This window comes from Dermacentor variabilis, chromosome 4 (assembly GCF_050947875.1).
Source record: "Dermacentor variabilis isolate Ectoservices chromosome 4, ASM5094787v1, whole genome shotgun sequence".
NCBI lineage: Eukaryota > Metazoa > Arthropoda > Arachnida > Ixodida > Ixodidae > Dermacentor > Dermacentor variabilis.
The window spans coordinates 123545051-123565782 of record NC_134571.1 but is presented as its reverse complement, the minus strand read 5'-3'; the positions used below and the strand labels follow the sequence as shown (position 1 = coordinate 123565782).

Here is a 20732-nt window from a genome sequence, read left to right as displayed (position 1 = left end):
TAGTGAACTACAAAAAATATATATATAATAATAAGTACACCCGTACACCCTTCGGGGCTTGTCTTGTCCCACAACGAAGATAGTCTTCATCGGTCTTGACCTCATTTTCGTTCTTTGAAGCTGCGAATATGCTGCGAGCCCGGTACTTCACGAGACGGTTTTTTGAGGGATCGCCTGACGTTTTGCGCAGGCGCGCGTAAGAGCGGGCGCGAGAAAGAAAAGATTATGCAGACGTGGTGCAGATCCCAGGCACTGTGAGAATCAATGTAAGCGAAGCTTTCCGTACTGGATGCTTTGATTGACGATAATTAGCGGTGACGTTGACGGCTAAAGCTTAGGTTCTTCAACGTTTGGGCTAATACGAGAGTGGTGAGTTGATGTTAAACGTTACCTTGCGTGCGTCACTGCTGTTTGTCTGCGTTAGTATACAAAACGAGGCGTTGACAGAACACACAGGAAGAGGTCTTTGCTGGAGGGGTTGTTGTGCGCCAGCGTTGTCATTTCTTCACATCGCATTCACGCCGTAGTGGCGGACTCTGGATTAATTTTGACACCGTGATGTTCGTTAACGTGTCCCAAAATCTAAGTGCACGTGCGTTTTCTATTTAGCCCCCGTCTAAATGCGGCTGCCGCAATTGGGATCAAATCCATGACCTCTGGCAATGCCATAGCCGCAAAGCTAACGCAGCGGGCACAGAAGTGTCGGTTTGGCGGTCGACCGCTTCCGTAGTGTCTCCTGGACCCTGCGGTGCGCTTTAATTAATGCGGCTCTGCTTCTGCACGCACTGCGTAAGTTGCCCGCTTGACATACTTGCATGGCGTTTATTTTTCAGAAATAGCAGCAACGTACTGTACCGTACCCTTAACTTAAGCTAGTGGCGTTTTCTTGCCTTCTCGCGTCACCTCCCCCCTCCCCCCCTTCTCTTATATGGGAACTGCCTCTTCTATTCCCGTTCCTTCTTCTCCTCTCTACAGTTCTATCTGCGTCCCCTCTGGTCTCGCACGTTAGTAGAAAGGGAAGCGCTGCAGTTTCCGCAATGCTTTTGAGAGGAGTCACGGATAATTACGAGCGGGTAATGTGGCAACGGCCAGGGAGCTCCAGAGGGTGTTGTGCACATTCGACGCGGTATTACGACGCTCATAACATCCATCCATCCAGCGGTGGAGTGAAAACGAGTTTCTCCCGTCGCCTTTCCTCTGTTACTCGCGCCTGTCATGTATATACACGCTTTGAACCACCCCACGATGCGGTGTGCGCTACAGCAGCCCACAGCAGCAGCATTGGGAAAGTCGAAAGAAGAGGCAAAGAAAGCTTTGCTTTAAAATCTGGGGGCTTTCTCTCCTTGAATATATGACTCTGCCTAGGCACTAGAGAGGAGGTTTCTTAGCGCTTTTTGTATGCATTTGTCCCTAGGCATGCCGGCATTGCGGAGTGGGGTTGAGTTTGTTTGCGCTGGGATGCTGGCTGCTGGCATGGCGAAATAGGTACTGACGCCCCATGGTTTTTTATTCTATTGCCCCATTTCTGTCCAACACAGCGACCGCTGTGTTGGACAGACTGTGTCGCCCCGGCGGCGCTCGTGCTAAGTCAGTCATGCCGGATCATAGCTTTGTCGCGCCTTACAGTGATGTACCTTGAAAATAAAATCACAGATGTTTCCGCAGGAGCAGTAGGGACTGGAGTAGAGGCCGGGCCGCATATAGTGAAAATAAAGAAGTCGGAGCGCCTTAGCAACCACGTTTGAACGCAAGTGACTGAAAGGCCGCTGATGATGCTCGAAGCCCCTGTAACCACTATGAGAATACGTCGCGCTACCCTGATGCCTCTCACGCTAACCTAACCTAATGTGGCCGAGACGCAAAGACAAAAATCTGCATGGCGTAACCGCTGTGAGTATACGCCATGCCACCCTAACGCCTTTTGCGCTAACCTAAGGTAACCTAAACCTCAGCTAACCTAATTTAGCGTGGGCGAGACACAAAGCCAATAATCCTCACTGCGGCTTTGTATTGATGTGATGCACTGGCTACTGGAAACATTTGAGTACACCATGGCATTGACCATAGTGATGCAGCAGTCGTTTAATGGAATCATCACATTGCGCTCTGTGAAATGCATATTTGTTTGGAATCTCTGTGTTTAGAATGCTCCTTCAACAGCTTCAACTGTTCAGAACTTGCGCCATCCATGTGGCTTGTAACACTTGAACTGTCTTCAACATTGTTTTAAATTAAACATTGTCGCGAATTCAACTCTGTGCACTGAATAGGAATAGATTTCTTTGTACTGGCTCTTCTTGCTCCAGACCATATGCAGGTGTGATGTCTTGGGTTTTGTTCTTGGTGTGTTTAAACTGACCTGAAACTTGGCCAACTGTCAGGTGACAATGAGTGAGTGAGTACAACTTTATTAGGGTCTAGTACAGATGCGGAAGTCACATGACAATTAGCCTCACCTACTCGGGATGACGTGAACGAAGCCACAGCGTGACATTTGCGGACAGTAGCGTTGCACATGGGGCACTTTCTATAGCAATCGAGCGCAAACTGCCGATATTCAGTAATGCGTTTAACGCGAGCACGCACTGAAATAATGCATGCAGTTACTTTAGCAAGGTAGCTCTAGCACCACCTGTGGTGGTTGACTGTTACATACAGCTTATTTCCCGTACACAATTAAATTCATGCCTAGTTGGGGGTGCTAGAAAAAAAGGTAGATAAAGACGAGTATCTGTAATCAGAGATAACACTAGTTGTGCTACTGTGCAAGGGTGGAAGGAAATGATATATTAGGAGAAAAGCCGAATCTAAAGTGCACACAGCAACACTATCAATACTATACTGGCTGCCTTTCAACAGGGTATAAGGAATGATATAGGCTCATATTGAGAAAAAGGAAGAATGAAAAGTGGTAATTAGTGCATAATGTAAACGCCCACTATTACATCCTATCATGCAGGCCCATGGAAGCATTAGGGAAGCATTATGTTCTCATGGGAGAGCTCAAATTATGGGTAAGAGCAGCTTACTTTCTTCATATCTCCGTGGTGCTGTGTTTCCACTATTCTAACTATGGTACATACAGTGGCGTAGCAACAGGGGGGGCCGAGGGGCCGGGGGGCCGTGGGCCCCGGGTGCAAGGGGCCAGTGAGCGGGGGGGGGGGGTGTCATATATGTCTGAAGACACCCCTCCTTCCGCCGGCTACACCCGGGGAGGGGGTGATAGAAGACCTATGGGCCCCGGGTGCTAGACGACCTAGCTACGCCACTGGGTACATACCTGTCAATTCTCCCGAATTTCACATAACATTTGTAAATTTGGGCCTGCTCTATGATTTTATAGACAATAAATTCTTGCGAAAAATCTTCGCTTGTCGGCGCTTGACCATATCTTTTGAAGTCGTTGAAAGGTCATTACAGGGGTTACTGCCTTGCAAGTTTATTCATGTGTGTTCCGGATTCAGGTAAAATCAGCAACAATAGAATCGCTGAGAAATTCATTGTGATATAAAAACTATTTGTATTGTTATTCAGTGTCTGCTGCTCCAAGTTCGGTGCTGCTTGTGCACTAGAGTTCAAGGTAAATCATTGCTAATAACATGCATATGTATCTCACAGAACACATGGTCTCAGGGTAAACTTCAAAAAAGAAAATACATGCTATTTCTCCCCTCCCCTTTTGTCATCGTGTCCGTCAACGTTTATGAATTGTAAAGTTGGCAGGTATGATTCTATATACTTTTACATAGTGACAATCTAGAAGAAAATGGTGGTATGCTAATACTGTGAGCTAAAAATCAAACTTTTTATTGAGTGTACTTGTGCCCAGAAAAGCAAGAAACACCCAAATCATAACGATACTGGCAAGCACCGTCATCGAATCTCAACTCGTGGGTCAAATCCGTCTGCTACTTTCATGTGTATCGCTGTACATTGCAGTGCAATCGCTGATGCTCGTGTACATAAAAAAAATCTGCGGCACTATTCACATCACACTCACGATCCGGTTAGACAAGTCTGTTTCAGCGTAGAATCGGCAACATTAAAGAAATTTTGAATATGGTATATGTGCGCCTTATGCTGAATTATAAATTGTTAATGGTTATAACCTGGTAAAAAATGGTTGGTGCCAAAAAGCAAAACAATGTGCTGTGTATGTGATAATACCAGAGGAAAGCTAGGCATGACTGTGCCATGTTGCAGATTGTGATAACTAGACTGGTGGGATGCCAGAGCAGTGATTGGCTGCAACAATGTGATACAGTGATGAGAATGACTCCACCAGTCACAACATGGCAAACTTGCAGTGGCTGCGTGCAAAATCATCCATAAAAAATTATGTTCATTGTTAATTGGACTATGTGCTAGATAACTCGGCAATGCATTGGATCAAGCCATCCAATCGATCCCATGGAACAGCCGAAGTGGCAAACGCTGCTCCCGTATGTTTATATGCCAGTGATGGGGAAACATTTTCCCAAGCAAAACTAGCTCTGCAGGTTTATGTTGAAGAATTGTGAGAACAGTGCCGTCACAAACAATGGCACCTCACCATGGCAATTGTCCAGAGATGGTGGTTGGCACTGCCTGGACAACTGCTGTGGATGCTCTTGGCTGAGATGAAAAGATCAAAGATGTTATCAGCTGAGATTAGAATGCTGTGACTGACACTTCAAAGAATGACTAAAGTACAGTGAGCTCCACCTCAACAAAGATCAGCAAGGACATGTGGGTGCTGTGTTGAGACCGGAGCAGTCCTTGAACCTGACTATTCCAACAAAATGTGAGCAGGGGCGTGTGAACTACACTGAAAAATTATATGTCCCGTAACAAATAACGCCTCCCAAACCTGCATCAGGCACCAGGCTAAATACATATTTATTTATTTTATTTATATAGTTTGTTTATTTATTTAATAGTACCTCAAAGGCTCGGGGGTATGGGGTATTGCATAAGGGATGCATGGTTACTTGACTGAAGTGTGATTCTATGGCAGCCTTGAAATGATGTAGATCAGAGGGGTGCACGGCATCAGTGAAAAGGCCATTCCAGTCCCAGACAGTCCTCATAAGAAAAGAAGAAAGAAGATTTGGGTTGTCTCAGAAGGCGGAGGGTACACATCTTTTTCGTGGTTTAAACAATAAGGTGGACAGTGCATTGGAAGAATAGCTGAAATACTAGGAGAAGAATGATAAAATTGGTGTTAAAGACACAGTCTACATAATTATGCAGAAGCCATGCACTGTGGGAATCGATGTAGGCAATCCTTTCTGTGCTGTTTGCTTTGATTGACGATAATCAGTGGTGAGGTTGACGGTGAATGTTTAATTTGTTCAGCGTTAGTCCGAGATGAGAGTGGTGAGTTGATGTTAAACATTACCTTGCGTGCACAACTTCTGTTTGTATGCATAGTACACAGAACACATAGGGATAGGTGTTTGCTGGAGGCTTTGTTGTGTGCCGTATTTTATAACCTCTGAGAGGGTTGCTCATTGTCATTGTCTCAATTGGCACATTGCATCCTGGCATAAATATTAACCTTTAATTGACTTATGGGGCTGTTTGTGCCGGAAGCACAACTGGATTATGATGCATGCCGTAGTGGCGGACTCCAGATTAGTTTTGACACCGTGGCATGCTTTAACGTGTCCCTAAATCTAAGTTCACAAGCGTTTCCTTATTTGGCTGCCATCGAAATGTGGCTGCCGCGGTGGTGATCAATCCTGCAACCTCAAGCAATGCCATTGCTGAAACACTACTGCGGTGGACACAGAAGTGTTGATTTAATGTGCGACCACTTCCGTAGTGTCGCCTAGACCATGCAGCGCACTTTAATTAATGCAGCTCTGCTTCTGTACTCCCTGCATACATATTTGCATGGCGTTCATTTTTCAGAAAAAGCAGAAACATACCATAATGTACCTTGGAACTTAAATTTATCCAGTTTATCCACAACCACTGTCATCTCTATAGTAGTAGCGTTTCCTTGCCTTCTCGCGTCACCTTTTCCCTATGCCCCCACCTCCCCTTTTTGAAGCTGCGACAGTGGCAAGGCTGTTATTCACTCATTTTGCGACTGCATCGGTTCTACCCTATTTCTGCCCCCTCCACCATTCTGTCTAGCTTTCCTCTGGACTTGCACGTTAGTAGAAAGGTAATCGCAGCAGTTTCTGCAATGCTGTTGCGGGGGGTCACGGATAATTAGAGCTCATCATCATCAGCAGCAGCAGCCTGGTTACGCCCACTGCAGGGCAAAGGCCTCTCCAAGACTCTCCAATATCAAGACACTAATGTGGCGATGCCGAGAGAGCTCCATAGGGCATTGTCCGCATGTGGCGTGGTTCAAAGGTCCAAACGTGTTTCTCGTGTTTACTTTCCTCTCTTCTACGCTCTGAACCACCCCCGATGTGGCATGCAAGACAGCCGCAGCAGCAGCAGCATTGGGCAATTGGGGGAAGAGGCAGATAAAGCTTTGCTTTAAAAGCTTCGCTTTAAAACATGACACCTTACAGGTTAGAAATGACAGGTTAGATGACCTGTTAGAAATGCCTGCTTTCAATTTTAGTTGAGAGTTGCTAATTCCTTCTGGGCCATGTTGTTGCATGTTCAGCAGAGGGGGGAAATTTTCTGTGGCCAAGGCTGCACTATTGAGGCACTTGAGGCCAGACAAAGCAAACAAGAAGTAGCCTTTGCTAGCTCTACATCCACCTTTGAGCAAGGCGCAACTACTTCAGGTGCCAGGCAGCGTTCAGAAACCCCCCATGTACTTCAGCATAGTGGGAATGCATAATGACATAACAATCTGGCAATGGAACTGTAGAAGCTTTGGAAAAAAAATGAAGTAACCTGCAGTTTCACGTACAAAACCTTAATGAAAAAGCCCCTAACCTCGTTGCCTTGAAGGAAACACATGGCAGTGTTAAACTGCAGAACTATGAAACCTACGAAAACAAAATTTCAGGGAAATACCAAATCGCCACATTAGTCCAGAGAAACCTAACGGCCATAGAACATGACCTAGAAATGTCCGACTTGGACTGTCTCCTAGTAGAATTCCAAAAACGGTAAGCATACCCACCATATTCATGTGGAAAGTATGCCTACCATTTAGTTATATGCCTACATTTATTATATAATATCTGCCTACCATTTATTATATGCCTACGTTTGTATACCATATGCTGTATCTATACAGCAACCCAAAGGGAGGACACCTTACCATTATTGAAGCAATAAATGGGACACTCAAACTTCTTAACATAATCCACTAGTTATAGTGGGGGAGTTTAATGTATAAAACATGACCTAGGGATACAGAGCCAATAAGAAAGGCACGGACCTCTGGAATTAAATCCAGGATGCGTGCCTTACCATACATGAAGACCCAACCACCCCTACTAGAATTGGTAGGAGCACACATGTTAACACATCTCTGGACCTGACGCTCACAAAGTATGTAAGGCAAGTGACATGGCAGAACACCATGACTAACCTAGGTAATGACCACTACATAGTGGCAACTACTATGACTGCCAAAAACCTCAGAGGTAGAGGCAGAAAACCTGTTCACATTACAGACTGGGGCAAATTCAGCCAACTCGGGGATCAAAACGCAGGGCATCAGATAAACAACCTAGAGCAATGGGTCAAAGATCTTATCAGTGATGTTAAAACAGTAACCAATTCAATCCCATACTCACAGGCACCACAATCTGTGGACACTCGGCTGCTGCATATGTGGGAAGCATACAACTGTCTGCAGAAAAGGTGGCAAACGCAGAAACTCAATTGGCCACTGCGCATTAATATTGCAAAGCTATCCAAAGAGAAGGTTATGCACAACAGCTTGCCAGGCAAAAATGGGGCCAAGTTTGCAACCAAATGAGTGGCAAACTTGGACTCAAGGATGCTTGGCACCTCCCCAGACACCTGCTGGGTCCGGAGAACAGCAAAACAGCACACAGTAAAAATATCATTTGATTAGTGCATACCCAAGCATTCACAGATAAAGAACTCGTTGAGGAACTCGGATAGAGGCACGTAGAGACGTCAAAGTCTCTCTGCCGAGCTAATTGGGAACCCTGAACCACAAACTGGACGAGGAGATCCATGAGTCTGAAGTGCGAGCTGCGCTTCAAAGACTTCAGGCCTCCTTGGCTCCAGGCATGGATGGGATTACAAACAAATCACTAAGAAATTTAGATGATGCCTTGATTGAAGCAATTACTAAATACTTTAATGAATGTTCGGAAAGGGGGGAACTTCCCTCATCATGAAAGCATGCAAAGATCTTCTTCATCTCGAAATCGGGAAAGAAGCTTGACTTCAGGCCCATATCTGACACCTCCTGCTTAGGCAAAGTACTAGAGCATGTAATTCTAAGCAGGCTTCAGAGCCAAGTAGATTACAGGAATTACTTCCCGCACACCATGGTAGGCTTTAGAGCAAATCTATCAACCCAAGACATCATGCTAAATCTCTCAGAATAGGTTGTACATCCTATTCACCGGAAGAGAACTAGAGCTGTCCTAGTCCTAGATCTAACAGAAGCCTTTGATAATGTTAAGCATGAAGCAATCATGCTTGCATTGGATAAAGACAATGTCGGGCACAAAACTTGCAACTATATCAACGCCTTCCTCTCTGTCAGGACTGCCAAATTCTGACTAGGCTCCGTCGCATCTTCCACATTGCAACTTGGCAGCAAAAAACTCTGGGCTAATACCAGAAGCGATAGTGACATAGGGGAAACACTACAAGCAGGAGTAGATCGAATGTCATATCATGCGAATCAAATAGGTCTCTCGTGCTCCCCCCAAAAGTCAGAACTTCTGATTATAAGGGCTCAACCACAAGCAGAAACAGCTCACCCAGATATCAGGCTGATGGTAGATGGCACATACGTGCAAGAAGTGCAGACGCTTAGAATTCTGGGGATACACATACAAACAACGGAAAGAATGCAGTTGCCCTAAGCAAAACCATAGGGTGCATTAGCCAAACAGGCAGGCTAATTAAGTGAGTAGCAAACAAACGTAAAGGCATCAAGGAAGTTGATCTCGGGCAGCTTGTCCAAGCCTTCATCCTGAGCTGGATGTTATGTTCCCTCCCCTCGTCACCTGCACCCCTACCCGGCTGAAAAGAATAAAATTGTTTGTCTAATTAGACAATTGTAAAAATAATCCCTTCACCCCCCTAGATACACGGCTAATGGGAAGCTCCTAGAATTAGGAATCCACAAAGCCCTAGAGGAGCTGGCCGAGGCTTACAAACTAGCTCAACTGGAGAGGTGATCCAATATGGATCCACACACACCTCAATATGTAAACTCCCACTAATATACCACAGAAATTTAAGGATTGACCCAATACCAAAAAAACATGCATCCTGAGCATCATAAGGACTGAAGGAGAGCAAGAGCTAAAGCTCTACATAAGCACTACTCGGGCCTGCAGGATATAGTCCACGTCGACGTTGCGGAATACCCAAGCCAAGATGCCTTCTCTATAGGCGTAGTCAACATTCAAGGCCAGACTCACTCCGCAGCAACACTAAGTTACATGCATGCATAGGAAGCAGAAGAGGCAGCTATAGCTCTGGCTACAAATGGCACCACTGCGAAAATGATTTTTAGCGATTCTGAAACTGCAGTTAGAAATTTTGCCAGTGGCAAAATCCACAAACCAGCCCTGCAAATTTAAAACAAATTTCTGCCATCTGGTTGCCAGATTCTAATCGTCTGGGTCCCGGCACATTCCTCGCACCCAGGAAATGAGGCTGCCCACAATTACGCCCGAGGTTTCTTCAGCCGGGCATTGGGAGGCCTTGACCTGCATTCAGCGAGGGATTGCATGGTGACATTCCATGAAATTACTATGCACGACCACGAAGGTAGACAAAAATACTTCCCTCCATATAAATCACTGGATAAACTGCAACAGGATACCTGGAGACATTTGCAGACTGGCTCATTTGCCAACCCTTACAAGTATTCACTAATAATTATCTGAGCTGCTCCTCAGCTAAATGCAAAAACTGCAATGCCCATAAGGGGGACCTGACACACGTGTTGAGCAACTGCCCCGGGCTAAAGCCTAGGGTGGAACTCTAACTTAATAACCCTTTGGACCGGGAGGTAGTGGTATTCAGCTTGTATCCTGCAGTCCAGCTGTGGACAGTCAACTGGCCTTTGAATATCGCCGAAAGTCAAGGACTTACAGCTACCTCATGCTGCCTGGCAGAAGAAGGCACCCAGTAATTCAAAAAACTCTAACATCTGACGAAAGTAAAGTTTTTCTTCCTCCTCCTTTGTGGCCAAGGTAAATTAATGACAGATAACACTAAAGACAGTGGTATGAGCCCCACAAATGGCTTTTGTCTGTGTGGCCCGCAGTTTACATCTTACAGTTTCAGTTTATTATCCATTCCACAAACAATGATTATGTACAGAGAGTATGTAGACAACGGTCCCAAAGTCAACGATTGCAACAGGACCCCTCTGAGGCCCCTAATGTATCCTGATGAAAATGTCTTCAGATTAAAACATGCTTCTCTATGCACCACCAAAAGTAGCAAGATAGTATATTCAAACACTGGCCAACTACGAGTGCTGCAATTTCTGAAGCATCGCGGCACTGTGTCGTGTGTTAAGCACTGCAAAGCCTCAGTTGTAGCACATGAAAACTACGCTGTTGAAAAGCGGCAAGCTCCAGGTAATGTGGGTGAAAGGGTGAAAGATGGGTGCATGTAAAGAGACAGCCAGCGGGCACCGTTTCCCTGTCTACAGCATTTCATAAACGAGCAGTTTAAAGATGGGTCTCTTTATGGAAAAATACAAACTCCAAGATGTAAGTTTCAGATTTGGCTAGGTTCATTCAATTTATCTTTACAGATAACTTTGGTGCTACATGAAAGACGACATCATATGAACAGAAATGCGACTTTGCACAAAAATAAATATGGAAAAGGGGGTTAAATGCAATCTCCACAGTTGTTTAGCACTCTGTCCAATGTTCTATGTTCGTTAAAAAGCACTGCATGGATCCAAAATTCAGTGACATATGTACTGGGAGCTCTATGGACAGAAGAGAAATAGAGTTCTGCAAATTTTTTCATGAAAAACAAAATGTTTTGTCATATTCATTGATCCTGCACCTCAAGTTATTGGTTAATTTGGCCTTGCGCTGCCATCTCCTAGCCTCCTTGTTAGCTCAGATGGTAGAACGAATGTCTGCCATAGTGCATCCGTATTTTGACGCATGGCCAAAGAGGCAATGTCATACGGCCATGCTTGCGGCACGTCAAAAATACAGCATGTCCACATCAATGACAGCCAGGCTGTGTCCTGGAAATGCTTCTGCTTGTCAGCATCATAAATGTTCTTGTCGCAAGAGCATTCCTCAAAGCTGATAATGCAGTGTAATTGATCTAACATGGTGGCAGACCTGCCAACCTGAATGTTTGAAAATATTAGTCAATGCCCAAAAAGAAAACATTTTTGTTTAATAAATACACTAAAAGTTGTTTTAATATTGAAGATGTTTATTGTCTATCAATATAGTTCACAGGCTTTGTTCTGCAGGGATAGTGGCAACAGGCCCTTCTTTATAGTCGCAGCTGGAATGATACAAACGAAAATATTCACGAGGTATTTATTCGTGAAATATTTTTGTAATTGCAGCTGAAAAGTTTGTTTCCGTTACATACTGGTTCAGTTGAGTAGGTGGCATTGCTTCGGGTGTGCATGAATAATCGGGCAAGTCCAAAATGTCGAGCCAGCTCTGAAAATTTGTTGGCAACCATATTTACATGTTTGAAATAAGTTTTGCCATAAACTGCATGTGATTAAAGAGTGTGGGCACTTCATTTGCATGAGGGCAAAGTGCATGCGGGCAAAGTGGCACACTGGAAGCCATGCCAACTAAAAGTCTGTTCCTTCTTCTGTTCCTTGAACAGGTGGTGCTGATCAGTGCAGTCTTTCAAGCAGTGGCATAGAATACGTCTCCTGTTACACTGGCTTCTGACGGTGCTGGTTTCGAGCGGAATGCCGCCATCACAGCCGCAGTACGAGAACTTAGACGTCATGGATGGATCATATGATATTCACCTTGCCGTATAAAGCCGGAGCCCTTGCATGCAACTTCCAGTGGGCCATGCTGGAAGCCATGTCAACTAAAAATTGACTTCTGTTCCTTGACCAGGTCAGCTATTACTCCTTCTGTAGTTAGAAGAGCGACAATTGCTCTATTATAGTGTTGCCTTGCCCAAAGGTGGTGTATTGTGTGTTTGCAAGTTGACGTCTTTTGCTTTCTGGAGACGTTGAGCAGAACCCGTGTATTTACACAGGCTCTTCTGAAATAATTACGTGAGGGCCAAAAGATTACTCAAAATGGTTAAACAGTTTGAAAACAGCCTACAAATCCTCAAAGAGCACTAAAAGTTAAGCTATCTGACAGCTGACGAAAACAGTAAAAAAAATAGATGCAGCTATTCAAAGGCAACAGGAAAGGCTTATTAGCTTCGATGATAGGAGCAGACAGAACAAGTTAATGGTATTTGGAATGCCGCAGGAGGAGAGTGAGTCACCAGATGGCCTGCGCAGTAAAGTGCTAAAATATGTGATGGAAAAGAAGCTTCGTGTCACTCTAAGCACTGTCAAGCGCGCACATGCACATAACTGTAAAAAAGCAGACCGCGAGGCCTCACCCTGTTGTCTCAAGGTTAAACAATTGCAGAGAAAAGGCAGAAATCTACAAAAATTGTAAGAATCTGAAAGGAAGTGGCATATTAGTTTCAGATAACTTCTGAAAAGAAACCTTAGCTAAACGTAAATTGCTTTGGAACTCCACTGGGAAGGAAAGGGAGGAGAGACAGCATGTGCGTATTGACTACGAAAAACTATATTCAGGGTGTCTACCAACCGGGAAAACTGGGAAAACCGGGAATTCTCAGGGATTTTGAATAGTCTGGAAAAACTCAGGGAAAACTCAGGGAATTTGTGCTTCCATCAGGGAAAATTAGGTGTAATTTTATTGAAAGGGTCGAAAGTCGAGGTAATGCTGGCTCGAGTAACAGACAGGAATAGAAATGAATCGTCTTTGACGTCCTGTCGTCTGCTGGAGGAGTTGCCAGTGTACAGTCAATGACCGACTTTCAGTATTCCCGATAATTTGGACGGCTTCGCGGCACCACTACGTGCCCCATAGCGTCAATGCATCAGAACGTCTGAAATTCCGGACGTAAGAACTCTTCGCCTTCCAATTTTCCGGAGGTTTTTCCGTGACCGCAGGTCTGAAGCGGCATTAATCAAAGCCACCACCGCTGGCATTTTGGTTACCTTGCCGCCTCGAACCGGCGCTTTCGCACGTAGATCCGCTGGCAGCCGTAGCCGCCACGGCGGCAACGCTAGGCCTAGATGCTTCGACGTTCACTATGAAGCTTGTTGCCGTTGGATGCCGTGTTTTTTATTGAAAGAATTCGCTGCTGTCAGCAATGGCATGGACTCCGCATTTGTGGTCGTCGCGATTGGCTTAGAAGCTTGGAAAGCACAGTGCGTTGCATAATGCCGGTTCCCGAAAGTCAGCTTTGCCTCTGTGCACAAATGTTACTTGGTGAAGCATACGCGAAAGTATTGCGGTGAAACATAACAAGCCTGAGAAGGGGCTATTGCCATGGGACACAGTATGTATTCCTTAATTACACACGCGTGAACCCGGTATTTCCTGTCACAGTACGAGCACCGATATGCCTAATACGTGTACCGGCAGGCCTTCAGAGCGTTTTCAAATGTGCCTGTGGCGGTTTGAGTCCTGAAGGGCAGTAAATGACATGCGTTTATTTTTTCCAAATGGAAAATTTTTCTGACGTTTTCGCGGCCCTTAGGGAGTTCGAAAAATCGGATGTGGACGGTGCAACTGACCAAGAAGATGCTTCAAGTGGTCTGTGGGGCGAACTAGTGGCGGAAGGAGGACAAGAACAGAAAGGACCTACGCACTGAAGAATGAACGGGAAAGGAAGCGTGCTGCCGCCGTTTTGAAGGAGCTTGAGCTCAAAAAGAAAAAAAACAAAGTGTTGGCTGATGCCGAGATGCAGGTGTTTCTCATCTAAACCAAATAAATTCTTTAAAGCAGTGAAACATGACACTGAGGCATCGTGCGTGGGCTGAGAGTATGTCAGGACAGTTCAGGTTGACTTACGAGCTGTTGAGAGAGAATCTCAATTGTGACAAAGTTCAGGCCTCATACCACTGAGCTTGCTATCTGTTGGTAGAAATGGCTCATATTTGAGAATAGTTGCTTCTGTATGCATCTCCCTTTTATTTGTATTTGAGAATGTCCAACTCGATTTGCAATTTCTTTCGAAGACATTTTATTTGCTGTGCATTTAACTAACCCCTCCCTTCTATTCTCTATTTGAATAACATAAACAGTACTCCTTAGTATTCAAATTGAACTAAGTTGTTTTTTTATAAATTTTTTCGTATGCTTACTAGAGAGTGACAGCATCGGGAGATATGGTTTCAGCCCGTCTTCACATAAAACATAGTTCTGCATCACTCAGGGAATTTTGCAAAGGCACTCATTGAAAACCTGGAAAACTCAGGGAATTTGGAAATGTCAACTTGGTAGACACCCTGTATATATCAATATAGAGGCGTTTTATTGGGACCACTCAAGAAACCGTCGAGTCAAGGTTAAGCGCAGTCCACACCCACCAGTGCAAAGTAGCCAGGACTGAATATGTGTGCACAACAAAAAATACAAGTTTCGTCTTGTCAATTTAAGCACTGGAAGTCTGGTAAATAAAAGTGGCGACCTAGAATACATTCTAGCCAGCTATGACCCACACATTGTGACAGCTACTGAGACATGGCTACATCATGACACATGAGACAATGAGTTACTACTGCCCGGTTGTAAGATAATGCGGAATTACTGTGAATCCCGAGGAGGTGGTGTTGCCATGTTTTTTAAAGAAGATGTTGAATCCATACGTTTGCAAGTTATCCAAAACCACGAGAATGTGTGGTGCAACATTAGCATTGACAATGCCTTAGTCCTTCTCGGGGAAATTTACAGAGCGCCTAATAAGTTGGCTTTGTACCTACAGGATATCAAGAGTTATTTAGATGAACAAAAGCCACAATATGGTTGTATCATTCTTTTGGGGGACTTTACCAGGTATCGATTAGGCATCTGTCGTTGTAGGTTCACGAGAATGTTCAAAGTGTCACTCATTGATATAGCTTTTTCCCACGACTTATTGCAAATAGTTCAGGAAAGTACACGCACGGCAGTTGCAGCAGAATCTAACAGATTTAGTATTTCTTGACAGGTGCTTTGATAATTACAACAGTTGACAAGGGAATATTGAATCATAAATTAGCATTCATTCAAACAAAGCACAATACTGTGCACCAAATTTCTCGAAAGCCGATGACACTAGTACGATTTATTATCTCTCATACTCCTTAGCTCATTTCAGCACCGAGTCTGATGTCAAGGTAATGCGGGCTAAAGTGAAAGCTATTATCTCCCATTTCATTGACAGCTTCATACCTGTTACAAAGAAAAGGACAAACAAACAGAACCCATGGATTACCCGCGAGATCATCCACCTTAAATGAAGGATCAGTCGCCAAAGACAGAAAACGAAAAGGCATTGTCGGAAAAGATCCAGCATGTCAGTGCTACTACAAAACATGCTGACAAAAGCCAAAGATAAATAACATGCAAACACCCTCACAAGCATCATTAAATCGTCCTCACAATGTTTTTTTGGCGCTATCTATGGCATAGGGATAGCAAATCTTACAGCGTAGTCGTAAATGATGCACGTGTGACTGACCCCACAGTGATATTGCCATGCTTTGATTCATATTTTCAGCGAGTTTTTATACCTTCAGATCAAGTTGGTTCATTGCCTTTTCCTTGATATCAGTACTATTGCGCACCAATGTCTGACATAACAGTAACGTACGAAGGAATTCTGTCTCTTATTTTGGATGGATGAAAAAGAAAGCTGTTGGCCCGGACAAAATACCGAACACATTTTCACGAAGTTATATGAAATGGGTAGGCCACTACTTGGAGATACAGTTAAATCTCGATATAACGGTGTTCAATATAACGAAGTATTAAACTTTTCATAACCTCTTGCCCATAGAGCACCATGCATTTAGAATCTCATTATGATGAAGTGTGTTTGTATGCGATTTGAATACAAAGAAATTTTGATGTCACTGCAAAGGAATGCCGAGACAATAAATGGAAACTTCTGCTGACGCAGAGGGTCGAATGATTGAATTAAAAGCAGTGCTTGCAAATGCACCTCTCGAATCGGTCCCTGCATGACAAGAGCCACCCGCCAAAGTGGAGCCGAATCATGTTCCACGTAAAGTCCAAGTGCAATAGGAACCTATCTCGCCCCACACGCTGTGTGTTTTAGGTGCGAGTGAAAGTGTGCGTGGATGAGACAAGAAAGATGGTGGCTTCACGAATGACGCCTTCCGGCACGAGCAAAAGCAGAAAAAGAGGGGGAAGCGAGTACGTGGTAACATGATCAAGTGCATGCAAGAGGGTGGGTGGGAAGGGGAAGCCGACTGGGGGCTAAGTTGGTGTCTCGATTTCTGCCGTGTCTCGGTTGGGGCTGCGCATAGCTGTAAGCATGGCTGAGCGCATACGCAGCCATGCACCCTGCTACAGAATGTGCAAAGAGTGCACATGCTGAGGCGGCGTGGCACCAGGTAGGCTGTGTTCACACACGTTTAGTATTGGAAGTTGTATAATCTGGAGCTTCGGTGACCCGTTGGAGCGAGAGGCAGACGAAGCATTCGCTCCCCGCTGCCGGCGCTTTTCCTGATAGCGTCGTCCCAGTGCGGGCGACGCCGTCAGCCGGATTTGCATGCGAAAGCGTGGCTGGCTTCGCTTAATTCATACCGCCGATGTGAACATATTGGCGACGTATGTGGCATGAAACCGTATCATTCATTGCCGACTTTCAAATATATCAAAATTAATTGTTTTCTCATTCAAATTTGCTTTCTTCGATTGCCCGATAGTTTGGAAAACTCTGCGGGCCTTTTCCGTGCAAGAAAAATCTATAGGCGACTGTACTTATTTGAGTGAAAAGTCGAATTTCAATAGAACGAAATTTCGATATAATGAACCAAATTGCCAATTTTACCGGCTTCGTTATATCGAGCTTTAACTGTAATATTTACTGTGTCAATCACTCAAAAACAACTTCCAGACGATTGGCTAGTGGCAAAAGTAATCCCAATACGTAAAACAGGTGACAAGCAGCAACTAAGAATTGTCTAATTATTGTCCCATATCTTTGAGCTGTGTTTACTGCAAGCTACTCTAACATATTATATCGAACTGCATATACACTTATTTTGTATATAACAAAGCCTTTTTTTTTCCTAATCAACATGGGTTTAGGCAATGCCTTTCTACTACCACGCAGCTAATGGAAGCAACTTTTCTAGTGCTTTGAACAACAAAAAACAACTTGACACAATTTGGTTAGACTTCGCTAAATCCCTTGACAGAGTCGTTCACTCTCTTTTAATGAGCAGATTGGCACAAGTGGGAATTAATCACAATTTCGTATAGTAGATCCATGCATATCTGTCTGGTAGAACACAGTATGTGCAAATGAATGTCATAAAATTGTCCACCCTAACTGTGAGCTAAAGCTTACTGCAGGGGTCTATTTTAGGTTGTGTTTTATTTTTGCCATACCTTAATGATATCAGTTCTGGTATTAGTGAAGACATCACCGTACGTTAGTATGCAGATGATTGTCTACTTTACCTGGAAATTAATGACACCAATGATCAAAAATTGCTGAGTGACGCCCTTGACCCATTGAAATGGGGTGTGAAAACTGGAAAATGAAGATAAACAAACAAAGAACAGATCTTTAGGGTATTGAATAAGATAAAGGATGCCTTGGATCACACATACTTTGTGAACTCCCGAATACTCGCTACAGTTGATGCACTCAAATAGCTAGGGATAACTGTCACCAAGAACCTAAGCTGGAAAACGCATGTCACGAATATCACAGGCACTGCTGAAAAAAAAAAATCTTGTTTCTGCATGGAACGTTGAAGCTTGCGCCTCAATCTGGCAAACTAACTGCGTTTCTAACCTACATAAAGCCAAAGTTAGAGTACGCAAGCATTATATGGGATCCGTTCCAAGTAGGTCAAATAAATGAACTCGAAAGGGTACAGAGAAGGGCTGCACGGTTTATTTTGTCCAAGCATTCCTCCGCCAGCTTGGTAACAGAGATGTTAAAGATGCTTCAACTACCACCTCTATCGCAGCGGTGCCTAGTGGCAAGACTGAAATTCCTATTTTTGCTTTGTAAGCGCCATTTTAACGTCGACATTGCAGCTTACTCAGCTCCTACAAAAAAGTGAACTCACAGGAAAAGGCATGACCCAATGTTCGTTGTGTCAGAGATACATATCGACACATTTTTTTCTCAACTAGTACCATATACCACATATCATCTGTTTTATGAATTCGAGTGTTTTTCATGAATTAGAAGTTAGAAAATTGATTGCGAAAGTATTGTACTACTTTTAAAATGATTACCTGTTTTCGATGACTGTCACCTTGTTGATGTAACTTAAAAGTTAATTGCCAAAGTGTTCTACTACTGTACAAATTATTAGCCTACCTGTTTTCTATGACTGACACTTCGTTGATGTAGTTTACTCTTGTAACATCCAGTTTGTATTTTGATAACTACTGTTCAAATTATGGCTTTTACCCATTTTGTACGACTGACACATCGTGGATGTAACTTACTGTTGTAACATGTAGTTTGTATTTTTGAAAACCTATTATTGTTGTAACACCCAGTTTTGTATTTGCGATGCTTTAAAACCCACTCTGTAATGGCCTTATGGCCAACAGTATTGTAAATAAAGAATGAATAGTAAAATCGTTGGTGTCTATATGACAGTCGTAAACAAGCTGTAAAAATTAGGCATTTTTCGATTAAATCATAAAAGTTGGTAGCTATGTGGTAGGCATTAGAGAAAAGTTTGTTGCATAGATGGCAGGATTTTGCTGGGCATAATCTGTGATTATGCTTCGACATGCCCCCTCAGCTTCTTAACTTCAGAAGTGTAGCTGTGGATGGGAATTAAGATACAAATGAGGAGCTCATAATCGTGGCAATGGAGTTTACCTAAAATTTTCTAACCACTGTGCAGATTGTGAGTGCAAGCTCACCATGGTGTAACCGCAATAGCTGGTTCTGTCAAGTATGGGACATCTACCTGTGCTTAGAGGTAAAGTCCTGTGATTTACTAACTAGGCTACAAGCAGGTCAGCACCAACAAGTGTTCTAATGAAATGCGCTGCATACATCAGGATGAAGTCCTGGCAATGAGTAGTAGTTGTTAGGCAACCAATTATATCAGTTGTAAATGGAGACAAACAGGGTAATAATGACAGTACAAAGAACAAAAGTGGGAAGAAGAACCTCTTCAAAAGGCCTTTCTTCCTATCTTTCTTTTCCTAGTAATAAATAACATAAATAACCTCTTCATATGGCTGTTGCATGTTCATTATGGGGATGGGGCAGACATGACACCAGTGCTGTCAGGCCAGATGTTGGTAGCAGTGTTCAGTGGCTGTAAAAAATTTGTGAACAGTGCACGATGTACTTGCCAACTTAGGTGCTGAGGGGCCACCACTGCACGCACAGGTTGCTTGTGGTTCTTATGCTGCTTGATGCTTGCAGCCACCATTAACATGACCTGCTGATATATGGCATGTTGTAGAATGCGAACCTATTATCTGAACCTAAGCTAATGTCAACATTATTAAGGTGCATACGATTGACTGGCAAGGTACTTTGCCTTTGCTTCGTGTTGTCGACAAATTCGACTTCGCCCTGCCATCTGCTAGCCGCCTGGTTAGCTCAGATGGTACAGCGGCTGCCCCGGAAAGGCAGTGGTCCCGGGTTCGAGTCCCGGACCAGGACGAATTTTTCTTCAACTATGAGGCATTTCTTTCGAGGAACCCGTATGGGTTTCCTTTGTAGCAATTGCTACGAACGGGTGGATGTCTGATTTTCCCTTTATTCATTACTTCTCTCGACCTTGCGGGTTTCCGCAGAACTACTACGTCGGAAATACCAAAGGTGACGAGAAAACACAATCCGTGGATTACACGCGATATAATTCATTTAAAGCGTAGAATCAAGAGGCTAAGGAAAACTAAAAAGTTATGCATGTACTCTGATTACAGCTCGTGTTTACATTCTCTGACGACTTTATTAAAAGGCAGAATTCTTGGCGCTAAAGAGCATTTCAGTAGCACGACTTTAAAACATTTCATCCAGGACTCGCCCCATTAATTTTGGCGTTACATCCACGCTCAAAACAGCAACTGCGAAGCATCCCCAGTGGAAAATAAAGACAGAGCAAATGCCTTTAATAGCTACTTTCAATCGGTGTTTACGTGTGACGCAGATGACTCAACATACCCGTACCCATTTACCTTTGGTTCTCAACAGAGCAAACTAGCTGGCTCTCCAACTATATCCGAAAGGGGTATACTTTCTATGTTGCTAAATATCGACGTAAGGAAATGTAAAGGCCCTGATGGAATTCCGAATAAATTCTTAAAACGGTATGCAGAACCTGTCAGTAAGTACTTGCATCTGATATACTCAAAATCAATACGTGAAAGTAGCCTCCC

General features: G+C 43.9%; 1 long non-coding RNA gene across 1 annotated transcript; it reads left to right on the top strand.

Annotated features, from left to right (window-relative positions):
* The first annotated feature begins 45 nt into the window (after positions 1–45).
* Positions 46–19313, top strand: LOC142577923 (uncharacterized). Its single transcript, XR_012827104.1, has 3 exons — positions 46–369; positions 11956–12200; positions 19238–19313. It is a non-coding gene; the product is annotated as an uncharacterized LOC142577923 (long non-coding RNA).
* Positions 19314–20732: the final 1419 nt, after the last annotated feature.